A 9,292-nucleotide genomic window follows, 5' to 3' on the forward strand; every position below is an offset into this window, starting at 1 on the left:
AACACAAATCTGGAGAGGTTATGTGTTCCTAATGTGAGGCTTCAGACTGCTCTGCTTTGTCAAGTGCCAAACTCCAGCATGATTCACTCGGGGTTTGCCTGGTCTGAATGTATTTGCTCTTTGTGATGATGACTCACTGAAGATGTCTGCAGCCCAGTCTGCTGGAGCACTCCAGCAGGCATCCTGGTGGCCTGGTGCTTTGCCTTCTCTGGGCAGAGCAGGCTTCCTGTGTTCGTTTATGCCACCTGGATCCTGTGGCACAAGGACTACAGTGCTGCTAGGAATCAGGCATTCCTCAGTGGTGCCTTTAGTAACAGCAAACACTCTCTGGAGAGGTGTTCCTGCTGCAGTGGAACAGAAAAAGTAAGCCAGGAGAACTTCCCTTCCTGGCTGATCCAATTCCCCTACCTCACAGGACGGTTTGGGTTGGAAGGGACCTCCAAAGCTCATCCAGTCCAAGTCCCCTGCACTCAGCAGGGACATCCTCAACTAGATCAGGTTGCTCAGTGCCCTGTAGAGCCTCACCTGGAATATCTCCTGGGATGGGGCCTCAGCCACCTCCCTGGGCAACCTGTTGCAGTGTTCCAGCACCCTCATGGTTGCAGAACTTGTTCCTCGCATCCAATCTCAGTCTGCTCTCATTTCAAACCATTGCCCCCATCCTGTCCCTGCAGACCTTTGCAAGCAGTCCCTCTGCAGCCTGCTTGGAGCCCCCTTCAGCCTCTGGCACTGATTCCTGTGTTCCCCTGGGCAGATGTGCATTGGAGGGGCAGCCTGGCAGTGATGGGGGGACAGCAGTGGTGACAATTCTCTGCGAAGGCCATGGGATTCCCTGGCCCAAGACTCTAGGCTCATCCCAAGAAATAAGACACAAGAGGCTTGCTGACACAGCCCAGCTAGGGTGCAGGTGCTGTGCAGAGAGGCACTCTCACACCAGCTGCCCTTTGGCACCTGTGGATAATGACAGCATGTGGCACTGGGCTTCAGCATGGGCTGGCAGCCCCCAGACATAGCCAGAATGGAACTTGGGCTGCTGTTCTCTGCTGAAATCCACATCACTGTGACACACTGCTGTGGCTGGTTGGCAGAGCCAGCCCCAGCAGAGGCAAGAGCTGGTGTGCCTGCCTTCAGCACAGGGGTGCTGCTCTGCCCTTCCCTTCTCCTAGGGAGTGGATCTCACCAGATGGTTCTCAGAGACTCCCAACTCCCTCCCTGCAAAGGAATGGCAGAACAAACAGGTGGAAGAGGCAAACTGTTCCCCAGAGGGGAAGGTTCTGGTTTTCCATATGCATGGCTAGCATAGAACCAGCCAGGCTGGGAGAGAGCTCCAAGCTCACCCAGCCTAGCACCCAGCCCTGCCCAATCAACCAGACCATGGCACTAAGTGCCCCAGCCAGGCTTGGCTGCAACACCTCCAGGTACAACCACTCCACCACCTCCCTGGGCAGCCCATTCCAAAAGCTCCAGAGAAGGAGACTCCACAGCCTCTCTGGGCAGCCTGTGCCAGGGCTCTGCCACCCTTACACTCAAGAAGCTCTTCCTCACATTGAGGTGGAACTTTCTGTGCTGCAGCTTCCATCCATTGTCCTTTGTCCTATCCCAGGGTGCATATGAGCAGAGCCTGTCCCTCCCCCTGACCCCCAGCCCCTAGGTATTGATAAACCTTTATCAAATCCCCTCTCAGTCTTCTCTTCACCAGACCAAACAGCCCCAGGTCCCTCAGCCTCTCCTCATGGGGCAGTTTTTAGCCCCTTCATCTTTGTAGCCCTCCATTGGACTCTCTCCAGCAGATCCCTGCCCCTCCTGAACTGAGGAGCCCAGAGCTGGATGCAGTATTCCAGGTGAGGTCTCACCAGGACACCCTCCCTCCATCTGCTGGTCGCACTCCTCTTGGTGCACCCCAGGACCCCACTGGCCTTCTTGGCCACAAGGGCATGTTGCTGTCACAGAACAGTCCAGGTTCAGCTGTTCCAGCAGATGAAATGCAGTGAGAGCAGGCATTGGTCCATGTGGATTCTCCTGGTGGTGATAGGCAGAGCATTTTGGTGTGTCAGGCAGAGGCTGGCCCTCTTGGCTCTCAGACAGAGTGCTCTTCTGCTGAGCACCCAAGGGGTGGCTGTGGAGCAGAGCCTGGGCAGCAGAACATGTGTGCACATGCAGGGAGCAGGGATGGCACTCGAGGGTGTGAGAAGGGAGGTGATCTGAACACCAAATAGCTCACAGAAGGTCAGGGGCTGGAAGGGACCCTGGAAGCTCATCCAGTCCAACCCCCCCTGCCAGAGCAGGTCATACAGCTTTGACTATCTCCAGAGAGGGAGACTCCACAGCCCCCCTGGGCAGCCTGTGCCAGGGCTCTGTCACCCTCATGGGGAAGGAATTCCTCCTCATGTTTCCATGGAACCTCCTATGCCTCAGCTTCCATGCACTGCCTTCCAGCTGGCATTAGCTGGCTGCAGCCTCCTGGCACTCCCCCTGTAGGTGTGCTTTGTTTGCTGGCTCTCCAGGGCTGCTCTTCCTGCCTTACCTCTAAGCTTGAGAAGCTGCCTCAGATTTTGGTGCCTTTGCTTGCTGTTGCTGCTCCCTGGGCTACAGCAGCCCTGAACTTGGCTCAGAGCCTTCCTTAAGAGTTGTCCCACTTAGGGATTTTGCCTGATTGTTAGAAACAAACATCTGATGTTATGTGGCTCTAAGCCATAGGTGCCTGGAGCTGTAAGCAGCAATGATCAGGTCCCTCTGGACTCTGATACCTCCTAATGACCTCCCAGCCTACTGAGCTGCTTTGTAGGTTAGCTAGCCCTGGGTCAAATAAAACCCAACTCGTTTGAGCACAATGAAACACATCTGAGGTATCCCCAGCACATGTGGATGTTTGAACACCTCCTTTCAGCCTGTCTCCTTTCACACAGCTGCTGAGTGGTGCTCATAATATCATCTCTGGGGGGGTTGTTGTGTGGGGTGATTGATGCTGTGAATCCTCTCTTTCACCTCCCAAATGCAAGACTTCCACCCTTGGTTTCTCCTCTTCTTCAAGGGAAATGCATTAGACTTCTCCAGTTATGTCAGGCAATTAGAGCTGGAGGACCAAGGCTCATCTGTAAACAGGTCTAAAATGAGTAAACAAGCAGAGGTAATTGGGATCTAATTGTTTTATTGATGCCTCTGTGCTGACTTTGAGGTAAGGTACTAATTAGGCCTTTATGTACAGACACAGGTATTAGATAATCTCTGCCAGCCCCAGTGCAGAGCCAGGCTAGGTGTGAAGTGGGCTGAGAGCAGCCCTGGTGGAAGAGCCTTGGGGGTGTTGTTGCTGAGCAGCTCCCCAGGAGCCAGCAGTGCCCTCATGCAGCCCAGCAAGCAGCTGTGTGCTGGCTGCAGCCAGAGCAGTGTGGGCAGCAGGGCAGGAGAGGGGATTGTGCCTCTGGACTCTGCTCTGCTCAGACCTCACCTCTTTCCTTGAGCAGAACAGGTGTGCTCCTGCCTTCCTGTGGCGTTCCCAGGCTGCGGCTGCAGGCAGGCAAATGCAAACCTCACCTGACAGCAGCCACCGCTCTGCCAGCGTCCCAGCTGCTGAGGATGCAGCAGGTCACAGGCTCGCAGGTGTCAGGGGTTGGAGGGGCCCCAAAGAGCTCATCCAGTCCAACCCCCTGCCAGAGCAGGACCATACAACCTAGCTCAGGGCAGGCTCTAGAGAAGGAGACTCCACAGCCTCTCTGGGCAGCCTGTGCCAGTGCTCTGGGACCCTTCCAGTGGCAAAGTTGCCCCTTGTGTTGAGCTGGAGCCTCCTGTGCTGCAGCTTCCATCCACTGCTGCTTGTCCTAAAGCTGCAGCTCTGCTGCCTACCCAGCTGTGGAGCAGCTGCTTCCATGTAAAGGATCGTTCTAGTTTGCCCATGTGAAAACCTACACATTGCTTGAAACAGCCAAAAAAACCAACCAACGAAAGCAAAGAACCCAAAAGTGAGCCCCTAAGAGAGGAGAAGGGTCATCCCCCAGCCAGGGCGAGGAATGGCAGAGCTCAGCTCCACTGTGTGCATTGTCTGCCAGCTTCTGACTGTGTGAGCACAGACTGGGAGGGCTTGGGTTGGGTCTTCCTCACTGCAGAGAATGGACTTGAGTCCAGGATTTCAGGGAGTGCCAGGACTGGGGGGAATGGAGCAGAGCTTGAGGTAGGTAGGTTCAGCCTGGAGGTGAGGAGGAAGTTGTTGAGCAGGAGAGTGGTGAGAGGCTGGAATGGGTTGCCCAGGGAGATGGTTGAGGCCCCATGGCTGGAGGTGTTTAAGGCCAGGCTGGATGAAGCTGTGGGCAGTCTGCTCTAGGGTAGGGTGCCCCTGCCTATGGCAAGGGGGTTGGAATTGGCTGCTCCTTGTGGTCACTTCCAACCCTGACTGCTTCTGTGACTTGCTGTGGGCTGAATCACTGCAGGAGCTGAGGGGTTTGGAGGGTGGTGGCAGAGGATTCCAAGATAGGAAAGAGTTGTGCTGTGCTGTGGGAAGCTGAGCAGTGTCCTGCTGTTGGATTTTGTTGCTGTTGTGAGTCTTGTTGTTCTCCTGAACTCCATTCCTGTGTAACACTGAGCTGGTTCCTTAACCCTAGGAATTTTCACAGAGGGTAACTGATTTTATGGAAACCCTGACTGCTGGAATCTGCTGTGGGGTGTGCTGAATGCTCCCTGTCCTTTGAAGAGATGTTTTGAATGCTGAAAGAACAAACAAACCCAAACCCATCCTGTTCTAAAGGACCTCAAATGGGAAGCTGGACTCCATGACAGGGTGAGAGTGTGGAAGGCAGCACTTCCTTCTCATCTTCAGGAGCCCTGGGAAGGCAAATTCACAACACAAATTTTCCAGAGAGAGTGATTTGCATTGGAATGGGCTGCCCAGGGAGGTGGTGGAGTGGCTGTGCCTGGAGGTGTTGAAGCCAAGCCTGGCTGGGGCGCTTAGTGCCATGCTCTGGTTGGTTGGGCAGGGCTGGGTGCTGGGTTGAGTGTGGATGATCTTGGAGGTCTCTTCCAACCTGCCTGATTCTGTGACTCTATGACATTGTCAGTGTTTGTGGAGCCCTGGGATGCTGTGAAGAGAAGGCCATAGAATGCCTTTCTTGGGGATAAACAGCTGTGCCAGCACTCTGTCAGGTGCCACACCTGGGATGAAAGGGCAAGGCTCTCAAATACTGATTCCACTGTTTTGGTGTAGTGAATTAGCAGAGAACCATAGCAAAAGCTTTGCAAGTTCATTCAATCCAATCCCTCACCTGAAGGCAGGCCCCAGCTGTGCTTAATGGAGCACAGGATGGTCCAGGCTGGAAGGGACCTCCAAAGCTCATCCGGTCCACCCCCTTCTGCAGTCAGCAGAGACATCCTCCCCTAGATCAGGCTGCCCAGAGCCCTGTCGAGCCTCACCTTGAATATCTCCAGGGATGGGGCCACAGCCACCACCCTGGGCAACCTGTTGCAGTGTTCCAGCACCCTCATGGAAGAGAACTTGCTCCTCACATCTAGTCTAAATCTCCTCCTCTCTAGTTGAAGCCTCTCGTCCCACCACTGCAGGCCTTTGCAAACAGTCTCTCTCCATCCTTCTTGCAGTCCCCTTAAACTGCTTTACTCCATAACCAAGACTAGATCTCAGAATTCCCTTGCCCTTCCCTCAGATTGCCTAAACTCCTGAACCACCTGCACCTCTGTCAGCTACGTTCTTCTTACCTAGTCCTGCTTCCAAAGCCAAGCAGGTTCCTGTTGTGCCGAGCAGTCGGCTTTGGAGCTCCCAGTCCACTCTGCCACCCTGCCCTTCTCTGCTGCTGAAGGCTTGTCAGATTCCTGCCTTCTCCCAGAGAGGAGAGGGAAGCTGGAATGGAAGGGTTGGTGGCCACTGCTCCCTCTGCTAGGCTGTGTGGTTAGGGCACTGCTGGGGCAGCTGGGAGAAGTGGGCTCAGCTTCAGCCTGGCACAAGGGGCACAGAGCGCAGGAGTGGTGTGGCTCTTGAGCTGCGCAGTGCCATGGTCCCTAACCTGAGCCTGACTTCTTCCTAGGTGGCACCTGCTGGTGAGTCACCCACTTTAGTCCCTTGGCCCCTCTTTCCCAGTGGCTGTCCCCTGGCTTGGTGAGGATTTGTGCCTTCCAGACAAGCGCACTGCGAGGGCAGTTTAAGGGGAGAGAGGCTCTCCCCTTGGCGCTGTACAGCAGGTGCAGTACGGGAGCAGGCAAACCCTGCTGTCTGGGCTGCAGCCCCCCTGCCTGCCACTCTCCTCAGTCTCTCCAGTCCACCTTGGCAAAGACAAGCACTCGCTTGCCAGAGCCCCTGCTTTCCTCTGTTGCTGTACCACCCACTTGTAAGGGATGCAGAGAGACCTGCCCGAGCTGTTTCACAGGGCCGTGCTGGCTCACGCTGCCAGCGAATCAACCTGTCTGACCCTCGCTCCTCCCCACCCTGTCCTGCTCCTCCTTTGTGATGTTCACACGGTCCAAACAGGTGGAGGCCCCCAGGGTGGCTGCTCACCTCCAGCAGCACTTCCCCACGCTCGGCTGTCCTGCAGCCAAGTGCTCCTCGTCGGCTTCGTTCCTCATAGATCAATAGCTCCAGATACTTACCCTCTTGCTCCCATTGGGGTGAGGCTGCTCCACGAGCTTGCAGCCGCTTGGGTGCTCTCTGCTGTTATTAGGACCTTCTGTCTCCCTCCTTTAAGCCCATTTCTCCACTTCATGTCTGCATCTGAGGCTGAGCTTCCTGCGGCAGGCGCTGCCCCGTGCCCATCCGCTTGGCGCTGGCGGTGTTGTCCCCAGCCTGGCCAGGTTCCTTTTGTTTTGTGCCTGTCCCCACTGGTTCACACAACACCTCCCTGGTTCATAGGGGTCGTTAGATCAAATATGAACTGAATGAATGTGGTGTTTACTGCTTCCTTCCAGATCATGAATAGGCACTAAGTAAAACCAGACTTGGAGTGGGCTTCTAGCCCTCCTGTGCTCCTCTCCCCACGTCCAGATATTTCCCCCTCTGGCTCTTCATGTTTATCTTTGATTCCCCTTTGTTTATGCACTCACAGCCTGTGTTCCATCCCTGTGACAGTGCTCATTTCCCAGCCAGCTTTGCATTCATTTTTCAAGTCATGTTTTGTAGCTGAGGCTCTTTGCAGGGCTGGCTGCAGGCGGCCCCTGCCCTCTCTTCGTCTGCTGGTTTGGTAAAGCAGTGAGGAGGGAGTGGTCCTGCTTGGCTGGAGAGGTGCAGTCCTTGCTGACTCCCTGGCATGGCTCTCGTGCTGCTGCTCAGCAAGGCCTCTGCCACTGGTGATGGAGGATGTGCTCCCTGCTGCACCAGCGGCGACGCTTCCCTGTGCTCTTCACTTCTTACCGACTTTCTTTGCAGGATGGGTTGGAAGGGACCTCAAAGCTCATCCAGCTCCAACCCTCCTGCCACAGGCAGGGACACCTCCCACTAGCCCAGGTTGATCAAAGGCTCGGGTTAGATGTTAGGAGGAAGTTGTTGGCAGAGAGAGTGATTGGCATTGGAATGGGCTGCCCAGGGAGGTGGTGGAGTGGCTGTGCCTGGAGATGTTGAAGCCAAGCCTGGCTGGGGCACTTAGTGCCATGGTCTGGTTGGATGGGCAGGGCTGGGTGCTAGGTTGGGCTGATGAGCTTGGAGCTCTCTGCCAAGCTGGCTGATTCTGTGACCTCCAGGGAAGAGGACATTGGCAATCTCTCAAGAGCACCCACCTGTATTAATCCCATTGGCTTTATTAATCCAGTGCCTTTGCACTGTAAAATGAGAGCTGAAGGGCAGCTGGCTGCCCTCCTATGCTGCTTCTCATCTACCCAAAGGCTTCATCCATCTGCTTAGGAAGGGCTCAACTTTGCAGCAGGAGGGAAGAGACTGCTGTTGACAAATTCTGATCAACAAGTGGAGGCTGATCTGGGAGATTGGAGGCAGTTCAAATGTCACCTGCAGCAGAGCCTCCATCCCTCCCACATTGCAACAGGACCTGTCATATGGCAGCAGCAACCTGCTCTTGAAGGCAGCCTGGGGTAACAGGAGCTATTGCCTCTCCTCAACTGCTGTTGGCACTGCAAAGCTTCCATGGCTCCAGCATAGAGCTTGGTGCACAGAAGGTACTGTGGCAAACCACGGGGGTCTTGCAGGAGGGGCAGACACCTGAGGATTAGCACCACGGAGAGCTGAGGAGGTGGTGAGCAGAATGACTGCGTGGGGTTTGTGTCTCAGGCATTTCTGCTCCCTTCTCTGGAGTTCATCAGTGCTGAGAAATCCAAGTGAAAAAATCTTTTCCTTCTACAAGATATTGTCATTTTCTTTCCAGCCTCTTTTTGCCTCTTACCTTAGGGACAGGGTTTAAGCTTATCATAGAATCAGGCAGGTTGGAAGAGAGCTCCAAGCTCATCCAGCCCAACCTCTCACCCAGTCCTGGCCAATCAACCAGACCATGGCACTAAGTGCCCCAGCCAGGCTTGGCTTCAACACCTCCAGGCACGGTGCCTCCACCTCCTCCCTGGGCAGCCCATTCCGATGCCAGTCACTCTCTCTGAGGGTGATTCTGTGCTCTACAACCTCCCTCGAGGTGTTCATGACCAGTTTGGACAATGCCTTGAGTGATCTTTTCTAGTGGGAGGTGTCCCTGCCTATGGCAGAGGTTTGGAACTGGATAAGCTCCGAGGTCCCTTCCGACCTAAAGCATTCCCTGCCTTAGCAGCTGTGAAGCAATGTCCTGTGTCACAGTGCCCAGCACCAGGCAGTCTGTGCTCTGGGGAGGCCTGGGGTGCTTTAGAAAGCTTTCTGCAGCAGCCATGGTCACACAAACACATAGCAGCCGTTCAAAGCTCTTCAAAGGGCTCTCTGTTGCTTTCTGCTCTCTGTGGCTGCCCTTGCAAAGGTTAAGGATGCAGTCAGTGCTAAAGGATAAGCTTTGCAGTCCCCAGTGCTCCTGAGACCTGAAAGAAATCTGCTGCTAATTGTTTTAAGCTAATGATTCCCTGCAGGTTGATTGGTGCTTGTGTGCTGAGCAGTCTGAAGCTGTAGTTATTGGTGTTATGAAAACAAATTGCCTCTGTGTCAAGGAGTGCCAAAACCTCCTGCTTGCCCCAACCCACCTCTGCAGCTTTCATTTTAAGGTCTGTTTGCAAACTCTGAGCTTGGGCTCTGCTGATTTGGTCCCCTGCTAGGATCATAGAATCATGGAAGATAGTTCCTTGCTGTGGCTTCAGGCACGGAAGAGCTGTGCAGTTCTCACTGACCAACTGCAAGAAGGGGTTTAGGTGCTGCAGAGCTCCAGCTTCCTTTCCTGCCAGCTGGGAG

The sequence above is a fragment of the Pogoniulus pusillus genome, chromosome 14 (genome assembly GCF_015220805.1).
Source record: "Pogoniulus pusillus isolate bPogPus1 chromosome 14, bPogPus1.pri, whole genome shotgun sequence".
Taxonomy (NCBI): Eukaryota; Metazoa; Chordata; class Aves; order Piciformes; family Lybiidae; genus Pogoniulus; species Pogoniulus pusillus.